General features: G+C 41.2%; 1 protein-coding gene and 1 non-coding gene across 4 annotated transcripts in view; one reads left to right on the top strand and one right to left on the bottom strand.

Annotated features, from left to right (window-relative positions):
* The window catches only part of RNF144B (ring finger protein 144B), a 283,693-nt gene that overhangs the window by 22,455 nt on the left and 235,353 nt on the right, over positions 1 to 25,885 (top strand). The window lies entirely within an intron of this gene.
* Positions 16,291 to 16,394, bottom strand: LOC135269317 (U6 spliceosomal RNA). Its single transcript, XR_010337623.1, has one exon. It is a non-coding gene; the product is annotated as a U6 spliceosomal RNA (small nuclear RNA).

Here is a 25,885-nt window from a genome sequence, read left to right on the forward strand (position 1 = left end):
CTTCATCTCAAAAGAAAAGAAAAAGGAAGTAGTGGCAGAGGGGATGGGAGGAGGGACTAGAAGGGACAGATGCTATATAAATAGTGTTAACGGGACTTGCTGGCTGATTGAATATGGCAGGTGAGACACAGACAGAGAAATCTAAGATAAATCCTAGAGACATGGTTTGGGTGATTATGGTACATGGTGCGGTCATAGAAAAGGAGAAGCAGGGCTGGGAGAATGAAAACCTGTGACTTGAGTTCAGTGTGCCAGAGGGTGTGTGGGTCAGCAACTCCGACTCTGCCTTTGAGTCCTGCTCCTGAATCCTTCTAACTAAGCTCCCATTCCACCTCAACACACATTGTCATGACTCTTTTTCATAGTTGGCCCTTAAGCCTTCATTTCTGGGGTTAACTATTGGGTGTCAAACCCTGCTTCTTAGAGTTAAGAGCCAACACAATGCATTTTTTTTGTTTTTACTGAAAACAAATAAAAATGAACTAGTTGATAGAAATATGAGTACACATGTAAACACAGGATGTTAAATGGAACCTTTTTATTTTCCGTGTTTGCTGTGGCCTAATACAATAGAAGCTGCATTCCAAAGTCAGATAAGAACACAGTGCAGGTGGAAAAGGAAGCACAGGAGAACTGGTCAGCATTGTCCTCCAACCCGGCTACCTCACTCACCATCCGGCCAATTAAGCAGGTAGGAGAGGCCAAGAAGATAAAGATTAGAAGATGATTATTTTTTTTTGAGACGAAGTTTCTCTCTCGTTGCCCAGACTAGAGTGCCATGGCGTGATCTTGGCTCACTCTAACCTTTGCCTCCCAGGTTCAAGCCATTCTCCTGCCTCAGCCTCCCGAATAGCTTGGATTATGGGCATGCACCACCACGCCTGGCTAATTTTGTATTTTTAGTAGAGACGAGGTTTCTCCATGTTGGTCAGGCTGGTCTTGAACTCCCAACCTCAGGTGATTCACCCGCCTCGGCCTCCCCAAGTGCTGGGATTACAGGCATAAGCCACCATGCCCGGCCATGAGAAGATGATTTTTAGAGAGTCGATGATGGGTTTGAGTCATTCCCTCCTGGCCACCAAGGGAGAGGAGTGGAAATTGCCCCTTCAACCCACATGGAGAGATAGGCATTTTATGCAGTCCATTTGGAGTATTTAGTGTGCATCCCCGCAGAGATTGAAAGGCATAGTGGATCAGTGATACACGCCTGAGAATCTAAAGAACAAGAGACCTGCTGGCTAGCTTCTCTGATGGAGCAAAAGGAATGTAGCACGTCCTCCCATAGTTTGATAGAGCACAGAGGGCAGGAGTTGTTTCCCAGAGACTAAAGGTAGACCACACAGGTCAGTGAGGTGGCCTGGAGTCTTCTCAAATCATGTGTAAGCATGCCTCCTGAACCCCAGCAAGAAAGAGCCATAAGTGACCATCTTCAGAAAGCAATCTGCAGGTGAAATATCCCCAGTGATGGGGGTGGACTGGGAGAGTCTCTGCTTCCCAGCTTCTCGTCCCCACCACTACCGTCGAACCTGGGACTCAAGAGGAGTAAGCTTTAAATGGCCACCAAGCCTATAGATCACCAGCCTTAGGTCATTGCCTTTGTCTTAGTCAAGGAAGAACTTTCCTTCTGCCTCTTCCTCCCCCTACCACTTCCCTAGAATAAGGGATTAGTATCAGAAACTGGGGTCACCTAAATTAGCACTCTGGCTGAGGAAAATAGAATCTTTCCATTTCTACCTTTCCCAGTTCACATGGCTAGTGTTCATTCATCAGGCCACAGCTGAAGGAAGGAGGGGAGAGGTTTAGCTTTATATCAAGTTGGAAGAGTTGGAGTGCTATATTAGACTGGACACATCAATCACAGTACTGTGATCGATTTTTGGACTTGGGGTGACTTGAAGTATCTTCATTATTTAAGAATAATTGGAAAAGTCATGGCAGGCTGGCTGCGGTGGCTCACGCCTGTAATCCCAGCACTTCAAGAGGCCACGGTGGGTGAACCGCTTTAGCCTTCAACTCCTGGGTTCAGGCCATCTGCCCACCTCAGCCTCCCAAAGTGTTTGGATTACAGGCGTGAGCCACTGCACACTGCCAGGATCTTCTTTACTCAAATTCATTTAAATTTACTCAAACTTCAGACGCTAATCTCTCTCTCTCTCTCTTCTTTTTTTTTTTTTTTGAGACAAAGTCTTGCCCTGTCACCCAGGCTAGAATGCAGTGGCATAATCTCAGCTCACTACAACCTCTGCCTCCCCGGTTCAAGCAATTCTTCTGCCTTAGCCTCCCAAGTAGCTGAGATTAGGCACCTGTCTCCACACTTGGCTAACTTTTGTGTTTTTAGTAGAGACGGGGTTTCACCATGTTGCCCAGGCTGTTTTCAAACTCCTGACCTCAAATGATCAGCCCACTTTGGCCTCCCAGAGTGTTGGGATTACAGGTATGAGCCACTGCACCTGTCCTCAAATGCCAATCTCTTCCACAAACACCTTCACAGATACACCCAGAAATGATGTTTGACCAACTGTCTGGGTATCCCATAGTCAGGTTGACACATACGATTAACCATAACAAAGAGACAATGGAGAAGGTAGAGGCCTTCATTATAATAGCAATTTATGTAAAACCATCTATAGATTTTCAGGGATATATGATTAGCAAAATGGTAGAAGATAAGGGCAGAGATGGCTATTCTATGAATTAAACCTATTCACAGAAATGTCACAATAACTATTTTCATTTCTTGAAATGATGCCAGGAGCATTTAAATCAATTTACATATAAATTAGGTAATTTTATTTGTTTATTTACTTATTTATTTAATTTTTTTGGGTTGGGGCTCTATGGCCCAGGATGCTGTCATGATTCACTGCAGTGGTATTATCATGGTTGTAGCCTTGAATTCCTGGGTTCAAGTGATCTTCCTGTATCCACCACCTGTGTAGCTGGGACTACAGGCACGTGCCACCATGCCTGGCTAATTTTTAAATTTTTGTAGAGATAGGTGTCTCCCTTTGTTGCCTAGACTGGTCTTGAACTCCTAGGTTTAAGCAATCCTTCTGCCTTAAATGCTGGTACTATGGGCATGGACCACCATGCCTGGTGTACATTAGATAATTTTTATTTTAAAAAATTATTTAATTATGTATTTATTTATTTATTTATGAGACAGGGTCACACTCTACAGCGGTATGATCTCAGCTCACTGCAACCTCTGTCTTCTGGGCTCAAGCAATTCCCACACTTCAGCCTCCCACATAGCTGGGACTACAGACGCACGCAACCATACCCAGCTAATTTTTTAATTTTTAGTAGAGATGAGGTCTTCCTATGTTGCCCAGGCTGGTCTTGAACTCCTGGGGTTAAAGGATCTGCCTGCCTCGGCCTCCCACTGTGCAGGGATTACAGGTGCGAGCCACTGTGCTTGGCCTACATTAGGTAATTTAAAAATAAGATTTACAATCTGTTCCACAGCTGGTGAAATTATCTGAGATACTGCCTGGGTGCAATAAGCACATAAGACATTCTTCTCCTTCTATTCCAGAGAATCACAGAAGCAATAAACAGCTAAGATTTATTGTTCACCATTTGTATTCTGCCACTGATCAATTAAAAACAAAACTAAACAAATGTGTATATTCCTATAAAACAATAAAGATGATGCCCATTAGCCAATAAAATCTAGAATAAACAAGAATGCTAAAGAATTTCTCTTTTCAGCTTTTAGGAATTTTAAAAGGGCTTTAAATTAGCTTTTAGATTGTCTTCCCAGAATTTGCAACATTATTACTGAAAGTCTTTTAATGGCAAAGGAGTGACAAGGGGACAATCTAAATAACATTTCTATTGATGTGTTCCTAAAAGTCAGACAACTTGAAAATCATGTGTAAGTTGCACATAAAGTATTTACGATGGTGAGGAACAAATGCAATTTATTTCGTACAAGTGGAATTTTGGACTCAGAGGTAGGCTATTAGATTGACCTGGAAGGATGGAAGAAAGGTAATAACTGAGCACGGAGACATGACTCAGCCTTCTGTGGTTCTGGTGGAAACGCTTCCTGTGCCTGCAGAATTCTAAGGGCAATGCTGTGTTGCCCTGGTGTACTGCTCAATGCCTGCCATCCTTTAGTATAGTTGTAAGAGCAAGAGCGCATAGTCCATTTTCTTTCTTTTTTCTTTTCTTTTCTTTTTTTTTTTTTATGGGGGGTGGCTGGAAATGGAGTCTCCCTCCGTTCCCAGGCTGGAGTGCAATGGTGCGATCTCGGCTCACTGCAACCGCCGCCTCCCGGATTCAAGCGATTCTTCTACCTCAACCTCCCAAGTAGCTGGGACGACAGGTTTGCACCACCATGCCCAGCTACTTTTTGTATGTTTAGTAGAGACAGGGTGTCATCATATTGGCCAGGCTGGTCTCGAACACTTGACCTCGTGATCCGCCCACCTTGGCCTCCCAAAGTGCTGGGATTACAGGCATGAGCCACTGCACCCAGCTGTCCATTTTTTATTATTGCTTTTTCCCTGTGGTAGGCAAAGCCAAGGTGTGGCCCAGAATTCCTACCTGCTGGTGTATATGCCCTCTAAAGGAAGGATCCCCTTGAGCGTGGGTGTGACTTGTGAAGATGATGGGTGTGAAGACATAGGATGGTGTGACTCCCATGATTACATTAGATCACATAAGACTCTGTAAAAGCTCACTGAGAACAAGTTCTCCCACTGGCTTTGCAGAAGCAAGCTATTTTATGTGAGCCATGAGACCGGGACTCTAGAGCAGCCACGAAGTCCTGCTCTACAATTCTGTAGCCATGAAACAACTTAGGACAAGTTGCAGAAAATGAATACACCCCCTATTTTCTCTAGTCTACACTCACATTTATTATAAGCGTTACCAGAGATTCTAATTCTGTTTTTGTGCTCCTTAACTTCATATATTTCCTGTTAAATTTTTCTCCCTTTGTATTGTGCCCCAGGCTTTCTTCAGATTTATCTTTAATTTCATGAATTTTCTCTTCAGCTGGCTGTACTGATCAGTTTCTGCTTTGATAATTCCGTGTAACAAACCCCCTCAGTGACTTACAGCCAATCCCAATTTCTTGCTCACGTCGCATGTCAGTGGCTGCAGGTAGAGAGCAGTGTCTCTGCTTCAAGGTCATGTTCAGCTGACCTTGCGTACCTTCTCGCTCTGAGACCCAGGCTGAAGGAAGAGAGCGGCTCCTATCTGGGATGTGAGGTTCTCATGGTGGGCAGTCGGGCTAACTGAGGCTTGAAACGCTTCTGAAATCCTCTACTTAGGACTGGGTGCACTCTCATTGAGGCCATTGGCCAAAACAAGTCAGTGTATCCAGCCCAACATCAACGAGATGCAGAGGTAGATTCCTCCCCAGGGGAAGAGGAAAGGAATATTTTTGAATAATAATACAATCTGTTATAATGGCCTACTTGTTTTTTTTTTTTTTTTTTCCACTGATGATATTTTTAATAGATCTCTATTGGTTCTTTTTGAATCTCCTTCTTTTATTTCATAATGTCTTTTTCTTGACTTATGTGTTCTGTTCCATCCTTTATCTTGTCAAACATTTTAAAACCATTAACATTAACATTCTTAGTGCTCTATCATTTGTGCTTTCGATGGAGTAAATTATCTTTTTTGTTTTATCCTTTTTTTTAAGATGGAGTTTCGCTGTTGTTGCCCAGTCTGGAATGCAGAGGCGTGATCTCTGCTTGCTGTAACTTCCGCCTCCTGGTTCAAGCAATTCTCCTGCCTCAGCCTCCCAAGTAGTTAGGATTACAAGCATGCACCACCACGCCCAGCTAATTTTGTCTTTTTCATAGAGACAGAGTTTCACCATGTTTCTCAAACTCCTGACCTCAGATGATCTACCCACCTTCCAAAATTCTGGGATTAAAGGTGTGAGCCATTGTGCCTGGCTTTTTTTTTTTGAGACAAGCTCTTGCTTTGTTACCCAGGCTGGAGTGCAGTGACACAATCATGGCTTACTGCAGTCTCAACCTCCCAGGCTCAAGCAATCCTCCCACCTTGATCCTCTTACCCAGCTCTGTGTAGACAGAACTACAGGTGTGTGCCACCGTGCTGGGGTGATTTTCAATTTTTTTGTAGAGGTGAGGTCTCATTATATTGCCTACACTTGTCTTGAACTCCTGGCCATAAGCGATCCTCCTGCCGCAGCCTCCCAAAGTACTGGGATTACAGGCGTGAGCCACTGCACCTCCTGTCTTATCTCTAATTCCCTCTTTCTTGGTCTCTTGGCTCATGAGCCTTATCATTTTTAACTGTAAGTTTATCAACAAGTTCCACATGTCCTGGGGTGGAATGTTGTACCAATGAGACAGTTTTATATTTCATTTGTTAAGGCCTGCGTGTTTTCTTAATTTTGGACCTGGTTTCCAGTCCTGTGTAGTTAAAGTGCACTTGAAATCCTTTCATTTACCTTGAACAGGCTTAAATCTCTAATTTCTCATGAGTGATTCTTTTTTCATATGTAGTCCAGAGCACATGGCAAACTTTTGTACTGCTTCCCTCTTGAGAGGAAGGTGGTTTTCTTTTTTTTTGTATTCCTTCCTCCCTTCTGACTTTATATATTAAAGTCAGAAAAAAAGTAAAATATATGTATGTGTGTATATATATGTACGCACACATACACACATATACACACACACATACATATTTTCTTTATAATTTACATTTTTTTAGACACGGGGTCTTGCTGTGTTGCCCAGGCTGGTCTCAAATTTCTGGCCTCAAGAGATCCTCCTGTCTCATTGTTGAGATTACAAGTGTGAGCCACCATGCCCAGTCTACTATTTATATGGGGTGTTTAATTTCATCTCCATGTGGTAGATAAACCCTACCCTGGAAAGTGAATATCCTATTGTCATATTTCTACTAGGTCTTCAATTCCTAGTCAACATTGTGAATTTGAGTTTCTTTTTTGTTTCTGAGGAATTGTCCCTTCTAGCTTTTTGCCCAGCTATGCATTTTAAAATATTTTGTTAAAGTCTGCCAGCCATAATGGTTCATGCTTGTAATCCCAGCACTTTAGGAGGCTGAGGCAGGCAGGATCACTTAAGGCCAGGAGTTTGAGACCAGCCTGACCAACATGGTGAAATTCCATCTTTGCTAAAAATACAAAAAAATTAGCCAGGTGTGGTGACACACACCTGCAATTTCAGTTACTTGGGAGCCTGAGGCACAAGAATCACTTGAACCCAGGAGGTGGATGTTGCAGTGAACCGAGATCGCACCACTGTATTCCAGCCTGGGTGACAGCACAAAACTCTGTCTCAAAAAAAAAAAAAAAAAAAAATTGGTACATTTTATTCAGAGCTTGTAAGAGTTAGCATAGAATGGTGTGGGGTGGGGTGGGCTTCCCAAATTAGTTCAGCATGCATTATTGCCTAGAAGTCCTTAAATTCATTTTGTTACTTTTCCCCACAAAATCCTATTTGAATTTTTATTGGAATTACACGGAATCTGTAGAGTTATTTGGAGAGAATTCACGTATTTAAAATGTCAAGGCCAGGTTTGGGCCTGTAATTACAGCATTTTGGGAGGCCAAGGTGGTAGGATCACTTGAACCTAGGAATTCAAGATTCCTGGTTAATTAAAAAATTAAAAACTAAAAAATTAGCCAAGCGTGGTAGAGCATGCCTGTGGTCCCAGCTACTTGGGAGGCTGAGGTGGGAGGATCACTTGGGCCTGGGAGGTTGAGGCTGCAGTGAGCCGTGATTATGCCATGGCACTGGGTGACAGCAAGACCCTATCTCAAAAAGTAAACAAGCAAATAAGTAAATAAAATATTGAATTCTCTCATGTGTGAATGTGTTGTATATCTCACCATTTATTTAAGACTTCTTTTTAATGTCCTACTGAAATCATGCATTCAAAAGATAGATAGACACTGTGTACTTATTATTAAATTTAGATCTATGTTTTATATTTTATTCCTTAGCTTATTATTGTATAATTTCTGGCTTGTTGAATAACCATGAGCAAATTATCTAATTATTATAGTTTTAATTTGGTTGAACTGTTAATTATTATTCAACTCAAGTGTTTAGTAAGTATAAAGCAATGATAATTACTAGATAATTACCAGATAACTTACTAGATAATTAAGTTGTTTAACATTTTCATTTTTAAGTTTAATATCAAGATATTGTAGTTCAGAAAGGTAAAATACACATTTATCAAAATTACTCCAAATGCTCATATATAAAACTTTTTGAAACATAAGTAAAAGTAGAAACTGCAAACAAAGCAGTAAACTAAATTAATAAATATGATTTTGTACTTGATGCATGCCAGAATCAGAATTTGTAAAATCACTAGTTGAAAGAAGGAAACGGTGAAACTCCATCACGAAAAAAAAAAAAAGAAGGCAATTGTGGAACTTTGAGCAGATTTAGGACTGTTGGTAGACAGGGCAGTTCAGTTTTCAACAACAGACATTAAGTGAGCTGGGTGATCTTCACTGTTAGAGTGTGGCTAAGAGTCAGAGACACAACAGAAACATTAAGTCTCCAAAGAGGCCTTGTAGACGTGTCAGTGAAAACTCTCGGCCAGAGCCCACTCTGTTTTCTAAACATGGTATCTTTGAAATACCATACAGATCTGACATTAAAACCTTCTCAAGGGTTGTACCAGAAGATGGCAACCATTGTGGTTTTTCTCTTTTTTTTTGAGGTGGAGTCTCGCTCTGTCACCCAGGCTGGAGTGCAATGGCCCGATCTCAGCTCACTGCAACCTCCGCCTACCAGGTTAAAGCAATTCTCATCCCTCAGCCTCCCAAGTAGCTGGGACTATAGTCACCTGCCACCACTCCCGGCTAACTTTTATATTTTTAGTAGAGATGGGATTTGACCATATTGGCCAGGCTGGTCTCAAACACCTGACTTCGTGATCCACCAGCCTCGGCCTTCCAAAGTGCTGGTATTACAGGCGTGAACCACCGCGCCCGGCTGTGGTTCTTCTTTTACAATGCCACTATGTAATCAATACATTATTATTGCTTACAGAGCCCTATTGATTTAACTCTATAGTGCTCTTTTCTCATTGGCTCCATTTATTAACATAGAACTTAGAGCTGGAGGGAACTTCAGAGACTTAGAATTTACAAACTAATGCTGGGCGCGGTGGCTCACACCTGTAATCCCAGAACTTTGGGAGGCTGAGGCGGGTGGATCACGAGTTCAGGAGTTCAAGACCAGCCTGGCCAACACTGGCCTATATCTACTAAAAGTACAAAAATTGACCGGTGTGATGGTGCGTGCCTTTAGTCCCAGCTACTCAGGAGGCTGAGGCAGGAGAATGAATCACTTGAATCCGGGAGGCGGAGGTTGTGGTGAACCAAGATTGTGCCACTGCACTCCAGCCTGGGCAACAGAATGAGACTCTGTCTCAAAAAAAAAAGAAAGAAAAAGAAATTTACAAATAAAGGTGTGTATCAGAATCTTTTTGTGGAACATTTTCAAAATACCTTACAACATGACACTTTATAAGTGTGGGTGGATATGTGTGTTTGGAAGAGCTTCCTAGGTAATCTAACAGTGTTCTGCTTAGGAATTACCTCTCTAATCTAACCCCTTAATTGTGTAGGCTTTACTTGGAAGAAAAAATGCTTCTGATTTAAGATTGCCTTTGTTAACATAGGTAGTTAAAAAATTTATGCCTTCATGTTTCAATTTCTCCAGTTCTTTCTGAGCTTCTATTTCACCACCATCAAGCTGTAATTTTGTTTCTAACTTAATGACTTGGGGTTTAAGTAGACTTTTATTTTCAAAAAATCTATTTCTATAATGCAGATGAATGAACAATGCTCTACATTGTTTTGGGTTTAGAAATTGTGAGAAGCTCTTTAATTATAATAATTCAAGTTAGTTGTAAACAGGTGCAGTAGGGAGTCAGCAGACAGACCCACTGGGCCCAATGCTGGAAACCATTCTGAAGTTTTTACAGTGTCTGTGGGCCAAAGACTTAGCTCTAGCTAGAAAATAATTTTTCAAGACTGACAAAGTTTATTTTACATTCATATATATCTGAAGTATATAAATTGTACATGCAATTTATATACTTCAGATATATGACCTGGTATCATCTCCCACCCTGCACATGTTTAATACCTTTTCTTTTTTTTTGAGATGGAGTTCCGCTCTTGTTGCCCAGGCTAGAGTGCAGTGGCATGATCTCGGCTCACCTCAACCTCTGCCTCCTGTGTTCTAGTGATTCTCCTGCCTCAGCCTCCCAAGTAGCTGGGATTACAGGCATGTGCAACCATGCCCGGCTAATTTTGTATTTTTAGTAGAGATGGGGTTTCTCCATCTTGGTCAGGCTGGTCTCGAACTCCCAACCTCAGGTGATTCCTCGCCTTACTTCTCAAAGTGCTGGGGTTACAGGTGTGAGCCACTCTGCCTGGCTTTAAATGACTTTTCAAGTCAGATTTTGGAAATATGGTTCATAAGTCTTGGAGTTTATTCAAATATAAGTTTATTTTTCCAGATAGGTAAAGCAGGCTTCTGTAGACAACTGGAAAGCAAGAATGTCTGTCCTTTTCTCACATTGAATAGTAGGAAGAAACCCCATATAGAATCTAAGCATTTGTGGAAAAGAAAAGAGTAGAGTTAACTTTAATATTAGTTCAGACCAGCCACCTTAGTTTATTAGTAGCTGACTAGGCTCTTTTTCACATTAGGCCCCATATTCAGCTTCCTTAACTACACAGATGAAGTTATTGATTCATTGATTGAGACAGGGTCATGGTCTGTCACCCAGGCTCGAGTGCGGTGGTTCACTCACAGCTCATTGCAGCCTTGAACTCCTGGGCTTAAGTGATCGTCTCACCTGAGTCTCCCGAGTAACTGGCACTATAGGTATGCACCACCCATGCCTAGCTAATTTTTTATTTTTTGTAGAGATAGGGTCTTGCCGTATTGGCCAACTGGTCTCAAACTCCTGGCCTCAAGTGATCCTCCCACATCAGCCTCCCAAAGTGCTGAAATTACAGGACTGACCCACCATGTCCAGCCCAGATCAAGATGTTTACTTCTAAACAGAGTGTCTTGGCTTCAAGGAGTTGCTTCACAGTCTACCTTTTATTAGAACAGATTAGGGAGTGATATTTCTAATTTCATATTTTTCTTTATCAGACAGGAGCCTATACTATTTACATGTTGTGGAAAACCAAGTGTTCTTTTTCTTTCAAGATGAGCCTAATGATCAGGAATTAATAAGAGTGCCCATATCTCATCAACTGGTTGAACAGAGTGACTTTAGTTCGCATAAAGTGTATGAGCTGATTCCTATAAGGAAAAAATATAATGCTACGTTATTGCTTTGTAGAATTTAGAATTCTCTCAACCCTATAAGAAAAGGGACAAATACAGGCATAGAAAAATAAATAACAAAAAGATTGTGTATCAAAACATAGTGAAGCATAGTCAGGTCTAGAATGAACAGAAATTTTGCTTTGGCTAGAAAAGCTGCTCCTAGACTTTGGTGTAAGTTTCTTTGACGCAAATCCTACACAAACAACATGCTATAATTCCTTGAACAAAGTGAGATTTTCTGCTTCTGTGACTATTAAGAAAGCACAATAAAACAAAGAAACAAAGCAAAACAAATGCCAACCAAGAAATAATTATTTTTGCATGGTTTTTTGAAATTAAGAATTTTTTTTTTTTTTTTGAGACCTGAGTCTTGCTCTGTTGCCAAGGTGGAGTGTGATGATGCAATCTCAGCTCACTGCACCTCTGCCTCCTGGGTTCAAGAGATTCTCCTGCCTCAGCCTCCCTAGTAGCTGAGATTACAGGTACCCGCCACTACGCCTGGCTAATCTTTGGTATTTTTAGTAGAGACAGCATTTCACCATGTGGGCCAGGCTGGTCTCGAACTCCAGACCTCAGGTGATCCCCCCCCAACCTCAGCCTCCCAAAGTGCTGGGATTACAGGCATGAGCAACTGCACCTGGCCTATTTGTTGCATTTTTAAGAGAAAATATTTTGACTTTAGTATCACTAATGCTGTAAAAGGTCCTTCTTAAATTCATATAAGTTAGGATTGTACGTCTTGTAAGGCCTGATGGGACCTCAGAAATTATCTTGTCTCACCTGTTACATATTTTACAAATGAGGAAACTGATGTGACCTACTACTGTCATTAGTTAGCTGGTGGTTCAACAAAGGGTATTGCAGGAGGTTCTTGATTCTTAGTGACATTTTCTTTAGCTTCTTTTGGCTTATGATTTTAAAATTAAGTACCTCATAAACTATTGTGTATTCAATCAGAAGGAGTCAACATTCAGTTTCTTATGTTTCAGACATATGGGGTGTGGCAGTTACGCTGTTCTCCAAATATGTTCTGGCTTTCGGTCTTCTTGTTCTTTGTTTTGTTTTATTTGAGGGTTGGGGTCTCACTCTGTTGCCCAGGCTGGAGTGTGGTAGAGCAATCATAGCTCACTGCAGCCTTGAACTCTGGGGCTCAAGCCATGCCTGGCTAATTTTTAAATTTTTGTAGAGACAGGGGTCTTGCTGTGTTGCCTGGGCTAATCTCGAAATCCTGGCCTCAAGGGATCTTCCCGAGTCAGCCTCCCAAAGCACTGGGATTCCAGGCATGATTCCCTATGCCCAGGTACAGCTTTCTAGTATTGCATTTACTGACCCCCATGTGGTTGGATGGGATGTTGTGACTAGTTTGACCAATGATTTATGTGTAGTTACGGTGTATAACATGACATTTTGATATATGTATGTATTGTGGGATGGCTAAATCAAGGTAATTAACATATATTGAGTAGGGGTTCTTAATCCATGAAGCCTTCTGGGGATCTGTCTCTGAATGTTGCCTTGTGGAAGCATCCCTGTTGAATGGGGACGGACATTTGGCATGAGTGAGAAAGCTCTTGTTGTTTTAAGCCACTGTGATTTTGGGGTTATTTGTAACCTGAGATGGCAAAGCTGTAAAAGGTGTTTTCTTAAAAAGAAGACAGTGCTTCTAATTTAGGCTGTGGCATTAAAGGGAAATGAAGAATTTAGGCAGCACATTTGGCAATTTAGGGCAAAAAAAAGTGATACAACCAGTTTTTGCTTACTGAGGGTTTTTTTTTTTTGAGGAGTGTTTCTATACTATTATCTTTATTCTCCACTTCTGTTTTTTTTTTTTAATCTCCTGTGGTAGTAAACTATGCATGGAATTACTTGTCGGAATCGATCTCAAAATTTAAATTACAACCAGCATTCAGTAGATTAAACTAAGAGTCAAGGAATCTGGGTCCCGGTTTTCATCTTGCCACTGCATGACCTTCAATCTGTCTGGGTCTCAGGACACTCACTTACCTATAAATAGGTATTGAAACAAATCATCTTGAGTATCTTTCTAGCTCTGTTAATCTGTAATTCCAGGAAATCAAAGTAACATGCCGCTAGCTATTTTGGGTTAAGAATCTTAAACACAATTCTAAAATATAAGAAGTAGGTCTAAAGGTATCTTGGTTTAATAATTTAAAGAGTAACTGATGCTTCGATTCATGTGAAACTTGGACTGCCCTGATACATGATCTTTTGTTCTTTCAGGTCTTATTTCTTCTGTGAGTACTAACCATGATTTTAAAAAAATGTACTTTCCAGGTTTTTCTGATGTTTAAATGTATTTTTTCTTGTATTTAAGAATTGTTTGTTTTTAGTATTCAGAAAATGTTTCCCAAGGATGTAAGTGGAACTGTGCCTGTTTTGTTTAACTTGCTTTTTGAGTCTCACTGACAGTTCTTGTAGAGATGTGGATGAGATTTTTCAACTTTATCTAGATTTACCTTAGTCTTCCTGAGCTCTAAGACTTTGGAAAAATATTGACAGGCTCAATATTAGCCTCTCTCTTTTTGTTTCTTTTGATACAGAGTCTCACTCTGTCACCCAGGCTGGAGTGCAGTGGCACCATCGTGGCTAACTGAAGTCTTCACCTCCTGAGCTCATGTAATCCTTCCTCCTCAGCCTCCCGAGTAGCTGGGACTACAGGTGCATGCTGCCACACCCAGTAAATTTTTTGTATTTTTTTGTAGAGATAAGTTTTTGCCATGTTGTCCAGGCTGGTCTCAAGCTCCTGGACTCAAGCGATCCACCAGCCTCGGCCTCCCAAAGTGCTGGGATTACAGGCATGAGCCACGGTGCCTGGCCAGCCTCTCTTTTTGATGGAAGTGCAAAAATGGCTTCATTTAAAGGTTCAGCTGTCAAATATTTCACAATGTTTTGTCTGCAAGTCAATTTTGGCTAGAAGGCTCAAGTGATAAAACCTTTAGGATCAATTGCCGCGTGTCCTAATGGTAAAAGTGGTATCACTGGTTTCTTGCTCTGGCTTTTTGACTTCTGTCTTCTTAGAACCATAAGTAAGCTGGCTGAAGAGCCACGAAGCCACAGCCCCTGGCTGAAAGGTGCCCATCTTATTTATATTAATTTCATTGTTAACAAATTGGTAAAGGGACTAGATGATCTATGAAAGCCAGTCCAGTTGTTTGCTTTAATGTAGACACTCTTCTGGTTTGTTAATTTTTTACTTATTCATTTTTTATACTTCGGTTCACAAGTGTTATAGAGTGTTACTCTTTATGAGAGATATTAGATGTTGAAGAAAGTTGCTCATAATGATTGTAATTACTCTTGGATGTAAAGTATACTTTTCACAGAATCAGAAACTGCCTGAAAATATAAACCTATTCAATTATACCAAGCTACTATATCTTGTTTTAATTCAATGGCAAATAAAATGCTCTTTATATAAAATTCAATTTTTAAGAAGGCAGAGGTGTGACATTTTAACTGGTCTTACTTATTTTTCATTCCTTTTTTGTTGTTTTTTAATTTTTTTTTATAGAGTCTCGGTCTTGTTGCCCAGGCTGGAGTGCAGTGGTCTGATCTTGGCTCACTGCAACCTCTGCCTCCCAGGTTCAACCAATTCTTCTGCCTCAGCTGGGATTACAGGTGCCCACCACCATGCCTGGCTAATTTTTTGTATTTTTAGTATAGACGGGATCTCACCGTGTTGGCCAGGCTGTTCTTGAACTCCTGACCTCAGGTGATCCACCCATCTCGGCCTCCCAAAGTGCTGGGTTTATAGGCATGAGCCACTGTACCCGGCTTATTTTGTTTTCTTAAAATATTATTTTCATTTTTTGCTTCATCTGACTCTAACCCCCCTGCCCACCGCCCGTATAAGAGACAGATTCTTGCCCAGTTACCCAGGCTGAAGTGTAGTGGTGCCATCATAGCACACAGTAGCCTTGAACTCCTGGGCTCAAGGGATCCTCCTGCTTCATCCTTCTAGGTAGTTGGGACTGCAGGTGCATGTCACTACATCTGGCCAACTTTTTTTTTTTTTTTTTTTTTGCATTTTTTTGTAGAGATGAGGTTTTGCCATGCTGCCCAGGCTGCTGTCAAACTCCTGTCCTCAAGCGAGCCTCCTGCCCTGGCCTCCCAAAGCTCTGAGATAACCGGTGTGAGCTACCATGCCAAGTCAGAATCTTAAATGCAGAGACAGTTTTAGTGTTCTTACCCAAAGAAATAGAATAACCTAACATGAATACAAACATTACTCAGTCACAGGAATTCTTATTAAAAATCCTATGTACAGCTCAAGCCTGTAATCCCAGCACTTTGGGAGGCCGAGGCGGGTGGATCACGAGGTCAAGAGATCGAGACCATCCTGGTCAACATGGTGAAACCCCGTCTCTACTAACACAAAAAATTAGCTGGGCATGGTGGCGCGTGCCTGTAATCCCAGCTACTCAGGAGGCTGAGGCAGGAGAATTGCCTGAACCCAGGAGGCGGAGGTTGCGGTGAGCCGAGATCGCGCCATTGCACTCCAGCCTGGGTAACGAGTGAAACTCCGTCTCAAAAAAAAAAAAAAAAAAAAAAAAAATCCTATGTACAAAAGCACCATTCAGTGCCTTAAAAAGCTGGAAATGGTGATCTTAGAGATATAATCTTAACGTCTTAGACTAGCAATCCTCCCTGCTCTTAATTATTGGCTAGTGTGTATATATATAAATTATTTATTTCCATAGGTTTTTGGAGAACAGGTGGTATTTGGCTACATGAGTAAGTTCTTTAGTCATGATTTGTGAGATTTTGGTGCACCCATCACCCAAGCGGTATAAACTGAACCCAATTTGTAGTGTTTTATCCCTCACCCCACTCCCACCCTTTCCTCTGAGTCCCCAAAGTCCATTATATCATTCTTATGCCTTTGCATCCTCATAGCTTAGCTCCCATTTATGAGTGAGAACATATGATCTTTGAAAATATGGAACACTTCACGGATTTGCCTGTCATCCTTGTGCAGGGATCGTGCTAATCTTCTCTGCATTGTTCCAATTTTAGTATATGTGCTGAAGCGAGCATGCTAGTGTAGTATAGCGCGGTGTTAGAGAAGATGATTCTGTGTCTCCAGATTTCAGTTGACTCTGAAGAATGCACAAACCCCCAAGGCCAAGGTAATGTGCTGTAAACTTTCTGTATATTTGGGAATCACAATCTTGGGGGCTCTGGATAGGTATGAGAGGTATGTGGGGTGAGGTATTTGGCTGACTCATCTATGCTACCGCACTACACAGCACTCAACTGAGCTAAAGCAGAATCTGCATGTCACAACTTGGGTGGCTTAATTGCCAAGGAGTGTGAATGGAGTGGAATGCAATAACGGAGGATTTCCTGAAAAATGGTCAGATTTGATGGCATGCAAGATATGTGCATTTTGCATGATTATTTTCAGCAGAACACTTGCTACTTTAGACATTTGTTTTTAGCCTTCTAAAAGCAAGTAATGTTGTTTGCTTGATTGTTATTTCTCAGATTATTTTTCAGATCCAGTGAATAATATTAAGAAAATCCCAATAATTACATTATTCTGGGCTTTTAGTTAATAGACCTGTAAGATTTTTCTTAGTTCAGCAACTACTCACAAAGGGAATGAACTATATTCTTACAGTACTTAGCATTTGAGGTAAGTGCAGGTATTTTTCATTGATACTTGGGAGGTTTTACAACACCTTTAAGTACCTAGCATACCCTAAGGGAATGTTGACAATAACAGGTCTGATGTTTGGGAAAAAAGTTTGAGCTCATCAAAGTAGAAGCAAATAAAGGAACAAGGAAACAATAATTCTTGCATAAGTGTTCTGTTAACTTGTCTATGTTGGCTCTGATGGCAAAAGCGAGCCACTGCTCCTGGTTGAGAGCTGGCTGCCAGCTTGCATCTGCTGCTGCTGCTAAGTGTCAGTTATGCAGAGCCCCTGACCCCTTTCCATTTTCGGAACAAGAATAGAAATAATTGTAGCATCAGGATGCAATGCATTCCAAAATATATTTCCTCTGCAGCAGTAATCTCTTCCACATCCTGCAAAGCAACTGAGAAGGACATATTTTTTTTTTTTTTTTTTTTTTTGTCACTAAGAATATTTTTGACATTGGATTTGAAACTCTAAACCTCAAATGAGCTGGAAAAAATAATTCAAAGAATCCAATTTGTATATACTTCAACTATTTTAATAATGAATCCATGAGACCATCTACATTCTTCTGCTATGGTGAAATTGTGCTGTGGTAACTTGTACTTAGAATAAGAAAATCAGTTTTAAAGTGCATTTCTTCAAAATGGTAGTTGCCATAATGGTATTAGATCTACATCCACATCTGACCTTAGCCCAAACCAAAAACGTGCTAAAATTTGCTTCTTTCTTTCTCTTTTTCTCTCCCTTCCTCCCTTCCTTCCTTTTTTCCTTTCCTTCCCTCCCTCCCTCCCTCCTTCCCTTCCTTTATTCCTTTCCTTCCCTCCCTCCCTCCCTTCCTTTCTTCCTTTCCTTCTCTCCCTCCCTCCCTTCCTTTTTTCCTTTCCTTCCCTCCCTCCCTTCCTTCCATCCATCCTTCCTCCTTTCCTTCCTTCTTTCCTTCCTTCCTCTTTTCCTTCCCCTTCCTTCTTCCCTCCCTCCCTTCCCTCCTCCCTCCCTCCCTTCCTTCCTCCCTCCCTCTCTCTTTCTCTCTCTTTTTCTTTCTTTCCTTTTCTTTTTTTTTTTTAAAGATGGGGTTTCATCATGATGGCCAGGCTGGTCTTGAACTCCTGACCTCAGGATCCACCCACCTCAGCCTCCCAAAGTGCTAGGATTACAGGCGTGAGCCACCACACCCGGCTTCTTTCTTTCCTTTCTTTCCTTCCTTCATTCCTTCCTTCTTTTCTTTCTTTCTTTTTCTTTCTTTCTGCTTTCTTTTTCCTTTCTTTCTTTCTTTCTCTATTTCTTTCTTTCTCTCTCCTTCCTTCCTTCCTTTTCCTTCTCCCTTCCCTTCCCTCCCCTCCCCTCCCCTCCCGTCCCCTCCCCCATCCCTTCCCCTCCCCTCTCCCTTCCCCTCCTTTTTTTCTCTTTTTCTCTGATATAATCTTGTTCTGTCAGCCAGGCTGCAAGCTAGTGGCATTGAGATCATGGCTTAACTGCAGTCTCAACCCCCTGGGCTCAAGCAATCCTCCTGCCTCAGCCTCCCAAGTAGTTGAGACTACAGTTGCATGCCACCATGCTTGGCTAATTTGTTTTTTGTGGAGATGGTGTCTCACTATGTTGTCCAGACTGATCTTGAATTCCTGGGTTTATGCAATGCTTCCAACTTGGCCTCCCAAAGTTCTGGGATTACAGGTGTGAACCACAGCCCCTGGGGCATCTCTTTTCTTCATTGTATTTGTTCTTTAAGTTTCTCTCCTGCTCAAAAGCCCTTACCCTTGTTCCAATCAACCTCCAGTATTGGACAAAGTTCTTCCTTGACTACATTAAAAAATCTGATCTCAAGATACCTGTACCCCCATGTTTATGGCAGCACTATTCACAGTAGCGAAGATATGGAATCAACCTAAGTGTCCATCACCAGATGAATGGATAATAAAATGTGTGAGAGAGAGAGAGAGATATATATAAAATGGAATACTATTTAGCCATGAAAAAGAACAATCCTATAATTCATGGCAACATGGATAAGCCTGGAGGATGTTATAAGGGAAATAAGCCAGGCACAGAAAGACAAACACCACATGTTTTTACATATATGTGGAAGCTTAAAAAGTTGATCTCATAGAAGTAGAGGGTAAAATAGTCATTGCTAGAGGCTGTGAAGGGGAGTGGGAAAGTGGGGAGAGGGAGAGCGGTGGGTTAACAGTTAAAAAATCATCAGGCTGGATGTGGTGGCACATGCCTGTAATCCCTGCTCTTTGGGAGGCTGAGGCAGGAGGATCACTTGAGCCCAGGAGTTTGAGATCAACTTGGGCAAGGTGGCAAAACCCTGTTTCTATTTAAAAAAAAAAAAAAAAGTAAATTTAAAAAACCCAAAACAACTGTTAAACAGGAGGAATGAGTTGTAGTGTTCTATCAGCACTGTAGGATGACTATGGTTAACATTAACTTATTGTGCCGGGCGCGGTGGCTCACGCCTATAATCCCAGCACTTTGGGAGGCCGAGGCGGGTGGATCACGAGGTCAAGAGATCGAGACCATCCTGGTCAACAAGGTGAAACCCCGTCTCTACTAAAAATACAAAAATTAGCTGGGCATGGTGGTGCGTGCCTGTAGTCCCAGCTACTCAGGAGGCTGAGGCAGGAGAATTGCTTGAACCCAGGAGGCGGAGGTTGCAGTGAGCCGACATCACGCCATTGCACTCCAGTCTGGGTAACAACGGTGAAACTCTGTCTCAAAAAAACCAAAAAACAAAAACCAAAAAAAACCATTAACTTATTGTGTATTTTAAAATAGCTAGAAGGGGCTGTGTGCAGTGGCTTACACCTATAATCTCAACACTTTGGGAGGCAGAGGTGGGTGGATCACTTGAGGTCAGGAGTTCAAGACCAGCCTGGCCAACATGGTAAAATCCGGTCTCTACTAAAAATAGAAAAAAATTAGCCGGGTGTAGTAGTGGACGCTTGTAATCCCAGCTACTCAGGAGGCTGATGCACAAAAATTGCTTGAAACCAGGAGGCAGAGGTTGCAGTGAAGTGAGCCAAGATCGCACCACTGCACTCCAGCCTGGGTGACAGAGTGAGACTCCATCTCAAAAAATAAAATAAAATAAATAAATAAAACAGCTAGAAGAGAGGATTTTGAATATTTCCAACACAAAGAAATAATAAATGTTTGAGGTGATGAATATACTAATTACCCTGAATTGATCATTACAAATTAAATACATATATTAAAATATCACTGTATACCCCACAAATATGTACAATTATGTGGCAATTAAAAAATAAATAAAAATGAAAAATAGCAATAGTTACATGGGCAAATAGAGCTTGATAGGGCTGTAAAAAAAAAATCTGATCTTCAAAGGAATGTAAAACTAATACACACAAAGGCATCGTTAACCAATAATAATGAGCAGAAATAGGAAACCTCTAATTTTGATGCCCAGAACTAACTTTGGACAATAGGAAAGCTTTCGTAGTTTCTGCAGGACTTAGAGCCACAAGACCTGAGTCTAAGTCCTGGCTTGTGGCTCTCTCAGCACTCCACCTTTCTCAGCTTCAATTTATATCTATTACTTGGGGGCTGCCATGATTCTACAAGATGGCATGCATTGAAGTGTTTTCTAAAACATGAAGCACTCTCACTCCATGATGTTTTTAAAAATTGCTTTAAAATCATGCAAGGAACTCCAGCCCAGTCAGAGGCCCAGGGTTTACTCTTTGCTACTCCCTAACCTTGGAGACCTCAGAAAAATCTTCTAACCATGCCAGGTCTGTTTCCTTGTCATGAAAACCTGCAGGTTAAACCAGAATATCTCTAAGGTTGCTTTCAATGTGAGGCATTTTATAGTCCCATGAATTAAAATTGTTTGCAAAGAACAGACTATGACATCTAGTTTCAGGAACACAGAAGGTGGCGTGAGTTTGAACTAGGAGGTCAGTAGGGGGACAAAGGAGATGGTCATAATGGGGAATTGGGGTTATCCTCCCAGAGGAGGCTGATGTGAGCTAAGGAACAAGAGGTCTGTGTGGCAAGATCTCTAGTGAGAGGGCCTGGATGGGTTCACAGCCTTGGGGTAAAGCTTGCAGGAACTTGGGAGCTGAATGAACAAGGATTATTAGACATTTGCAGGGGTGCAGTGCTATCCTGTGGGTAGCATATAATGCCACAGGGATTTTGGTGGTCAGCAATGCACGGGTGAAAAAGGCAGGAGGAAGGAGTGAATGACAATGAAGTGAAGACAAAGACCACCTTCTTACCTTCTCTCTCTTCAATCCACTGGGCAGTGAGAGTGATCAAGTTAAAGTGTAAACTTGATGACTTCTCTCCCCTGCTAAAATTCCTTTCATGGCTTTCCTTGTATTGAGATTAAAATGCAAATTCCCTGTTACTGGCTTTCAGGTCCCCAAGGGATTTGGCATTTGCTTGTCTCTCCAGTTACCTCCAACCCTCTGTTTCCATTCCATCTCTCCCTGAATTCCAGCCACACTCGGCAGCTCGAGGTCACCAAGGTATACCTGCATGAGGGCTGTTTCTCCATGGTTCTTCATAGGATTCCCTGTCATTCTTGGGGAGTGTAGCTGAACCATTTATTCAGACAGGCTTTCTCTGACCACGCTACACATAGTACTCTCTTCCCCTTCTCTAAGCCCTCTGTTTCCTGAACAGCCACCACCACAGTCTGGAATTATTGTACTCTCACACCGTGTCTGACCAAGTAATTCTTTGTCTAATGACTGAATGAATGAGGAGTTATTTTTTTCCTTTCCCTCTTCTCCTCCACTATCTTTTCTCTGCTTCTTATTTTATCTTTCCCTGATTTTTTCAAAGTCAATAGAGTTCATATCATTTATTCTGATTATAAAAGTAGGACCTACCCGTGCCAGAAAATTAAATAACAGTTAAGTGTGTAAGGAAGAAAATGAAAATCAGCAAAATTTCATCAGCCAGAGAAAATCAGAACTAACATTTTATTGTATACACTTCTAAAGTTTTCTAGTATAGATAAATATATGTATATTATACATATATACATACACACACAGAGAACACAAACAAGGTGTTTTATGATATACTTGATCTTTTGTAGCTTTTGCTTCACATAACACATATGTATCATTGTTTTTCCCTCTTTAATCACACTCATCCCCCTTCCATACAGCTCAAATTTGAAACTAATGTGTTTTATTGTTCATTGTATTTATTGAAGAGTTTTAAATCCTGTTCATAATTTTATTTTATTTTTATTATTTTCTTTTATTTATTTCTTTTTCTTTTGTTTTCTGAGACAGAGTCCTGCTCTGTCACCCAGGCTGGAGAGCAGTGGCACCATCTCAGTTCACTGCAACCTCCACCTCCCTGGTTCAAGCAATTCTCCTGCCTCAGCCTCCTGAGTAGCTAGGATTACAGGCGTGCACCACCATGCCTGACTAATTTTTGTATTTTTAGTTATGATGGGATTTCACCGTATTGGCCATGCTCATCTCAAACTCCTGACCTCATGATCTGCCCCCGTTGGCCTCCCAAAGTGCTGGGATTACAGGCATGAGCCACTGCACCTGGTGTGTTCATAATTTTAAAGAGCAGTTGAGAGCAATATTTTCAAAATTTAACAAAACCAAGTTGCTCTTTCCTTTAAAAGACCTTTAATTAGTCAAGTCTGTGCTTCCTTCCCAGGGAGCTTTCCCTGCTGTTGACATTGGTGGTATTCTTCTCTGCCTATGAGTTAGGGTGACCCTGCCTTTTTCAGGCATCATCCAGCATTTATCTTTGGTATAAAAAGTAACTGTTATTCTTGTCTTTCACTGTCAGCATTGCAGACTGGGCATTTAAATGCTTTGGATTGTGTGTTTGGAGAAGCTAACAGCTGCATGTTCTATTTTCAATGCTCTTTAAGATCCGCCCAGGATGTGACCATGGGAATGCTTATCATTTTTTTGGAGGGGAGGATTGATGTAAAATTGGCGAGTAATATACAGAGGTGAAAATTAGGTGAGAAATTTTTCAACAGATTGTAGGCTTGCCATCTGATATCTAGAAAAAACTGCATTCTTTTGAGCAGCTCTCAGAATGTTCATCTGCCTGAACTTGGGGGCAGCCACAGATAGGGAGTGCTTTGAGACTTAGTAAATAACATCAGTACTTTTCCAAAACAAACAAGCAAGCAAACAAATCCCACTCTCTCCTGCCTCATGCTTATATTGGAGAACAGCACTGTGGCATAGTCTGTAAATTACTAACCAACCAAACAAACAAACAAAAACACATGAAAACTTCAATTTTTCTCTTTAAAAAGAAAAAAAAAACATTTGGATCAATTAGGGAGCAATGGGCAAAGCCTTCTTTTCACTAAAGCATTGAAATACACAGCTCAATTGTTTCTAGTTGTTTATATACACCTCAAGCTCAATCAAGAAATGATTCATGGACACATTTGTTTGGATTAGGCTGAGAAATCCTTGTTATATTTAATAGGGCCAATTTCATGGATTTTTCTCAAAATAATTGGCAGCCCAAAGTCTAACAGAATATAAAATATAACACCTTTCCGTATTCTTTTTTTTTTTTTTTTGAGGCAGAGAGAGTCTCTAGGTTGGAGTGCAGTGGTGCCATCTCGGTTCACTGAAAGCTAATTTTTGTATTTTTAGTAGAGACTGGGTTTCACCGTGTTGGCCAGGCTGGTTTCGAACTCCTGGTCTCATGTGATCCATTCATCTCAGCTTCCCAAAGTGCTGGGATTACAGGTGTGAGCCACTGCCCCCAGCTGGAATATAAAATCTTTATTTCTGCCGTTTTCATTTAACGATATTCAATTATTTTATATTCTAAAATTTTTTGTTTGAAAAGAGTGTTTAAATTAGAATTCTCTTCCTTGGCTGCAATTACTTTAAAGCCCATCACTGCTAGACTTTGACCCTTGTTTGTCTGTTTTATTGTGAGGTTGGCATGGGGGTGCAGGCAGCATGGTGGTATTTGCTTAATTACTTGATGTGAGAAGGCATTTCAGGCTTGGAAGGACTAGCAGATGCTATCAGTGCCCTGACCACTTCCTTTAAGACCTTATCATTTTATTATGCTTTAGAGTTTTTCAACTGGTCGTATCTGGAAATGCTAGGGAGTTCACACCAACCCCCAGAAGTCCTCAATCAGGGGCTGATGGGAGTTGGGGTATAATTACTCCAGATCCCCCACCCCTGGATGAAATGATTATAAGGGCTGTGTTTGCCTTCAGTGTTTCCTGCTGAAGTTAAATTCTAGCTTTGGCTTAACAACACATCCTTAATTAGCAGTCTTCCCTTTCCTGCTCCCCCACCAGCCATCCCTATACCTCCCTAATGAACTATTTGCAATCATATCTTTGTCTCAAGTCAAACCATATTAGGATTTGGGGGGATATCTAAATCCAACACAAACCTCTTACTTTTAGGCAACATTTTATTTGTTTATTTATTTATTTTTATTTCAGTAGTTTTTGGAGAACAGGTGGTTTTTGGTTACATGGGTTTTTTAGTGGCAGTTTCTGAGATTTTGGTGCACCCATCATCTGAGGGTACACTGTACCCAGTGTGTAATCTTTTATCTCTCACCCCTCTCTGTCTCTTCCCCTCCATCCCTGAGTCCCCAACATTTATTATATCATTTTTATTAGGTGACATTTTATTTATTTATTTTTTTTGAGACAGAGTCTCGCTTTGTTGCCCAGGCTGGAGTGCAAAGGCACGATCTCGGCTCACTGCAACCTCTGCCTCCCAGGTTCAAATGATTCTCCTGCCTCAGCCTCCCAAGTAGCTGGGACTGCAGGCGCGCACCACCATGCCCAGCATGAAGTTACAGCTAATTTTTATATTTTCATTAGAGGCGGGGTTTCACCGTTTTGGCTGGGTTGATCTCAAACTCCTGACCTCAGATGATCCACCTGACTCGGCCTTCCAAAGTGCTGGGATTACAGGCATGAGCCACCGCACCTGGCCTAGGTAACATTTTAATCTATTATCCTAGGTAGATACATCCTTGGGTAATCTACTTTAAACAGGTACTTCATATATTTTCGCTATCTGCTAGTACATGTTGCTAATTGTCTACTAAATCATGTCATTCTTTTTGGAGGGAAACCTTTTGTACATCTAAACATAACTGAGACAATTAAAATACAATGAAAGCATTAAAAAAATAAGTACCTATGTTAAACACAATGGTATTTTAAAAGTTTACCTGTACAGTGGTTCACACCTGTAATCCCAGCACTGTGGGAGGCTGAGGCAGGCAGATTGCTTGAGGCCAAAAGTCTGAGACCAGCCTGGGCAACATGGTGAAACCCCATTCTACCAAAAATACAAAAATTACCTGGGCATGGTGGTGTGTAACTGTAGTCCCAGCTGCTTAGGAGGCTGAAGTGGAAAGATTGCTGAGCACAGGAGTTCGAGGCTGCAGTGGGCTATGATCATGCCACTGTACTCCAGTCTGGGTGACAGAGTGAGACCCTGTCTAAAAAAAAAAAAAAAAAAAAAAGTCTCAACAGTGACACTAGAGCAGAATATGTTCCAAATGCTAAATTTAGTACAAAACTTATAATTAGTTTTATTGTTATATTTCATCGCATAGTCTGTATTATAGGATAGCCAAAGACAAAGAATTTGTAATTTTAGTGACGCCAAGGTTTGAGGTGAAATACCATTTAATTCACATTAATGCAAGAGCTATACATTATGGTCTTCCCCTTGAGTGTCTAGGACACCATTTAAAGCAAAACAAAAGATTTTCCAGAACTGGAGATTACACACACACAAAAGACACGTAGTTTGAAAGACACGGGGTAACTGTGACTCTCTTAGGTATGAGGATCGTTAATTGCTTGGGTTTACAGCTGTCAACCTAAAGTAAACAAAAGGGTCAGAGTTT

Source organism: Aotus nancymaae, unplaced genomic scaffold (genome assembly GCF_030222135.1).
Source record: "Aotus nancymaae isolate 86718 unplaced genomic scaffold, 86718_ANA_hifiasm-v0.15.2.pri h1tg000051l, whole genome shotgun sequence".
Classification (NCBI taxonomy): Eukaryota; Metazoa; Chordata; class Mammalia; order Primates; family Aotidae; genus Aotus; species Aotus nancymaae.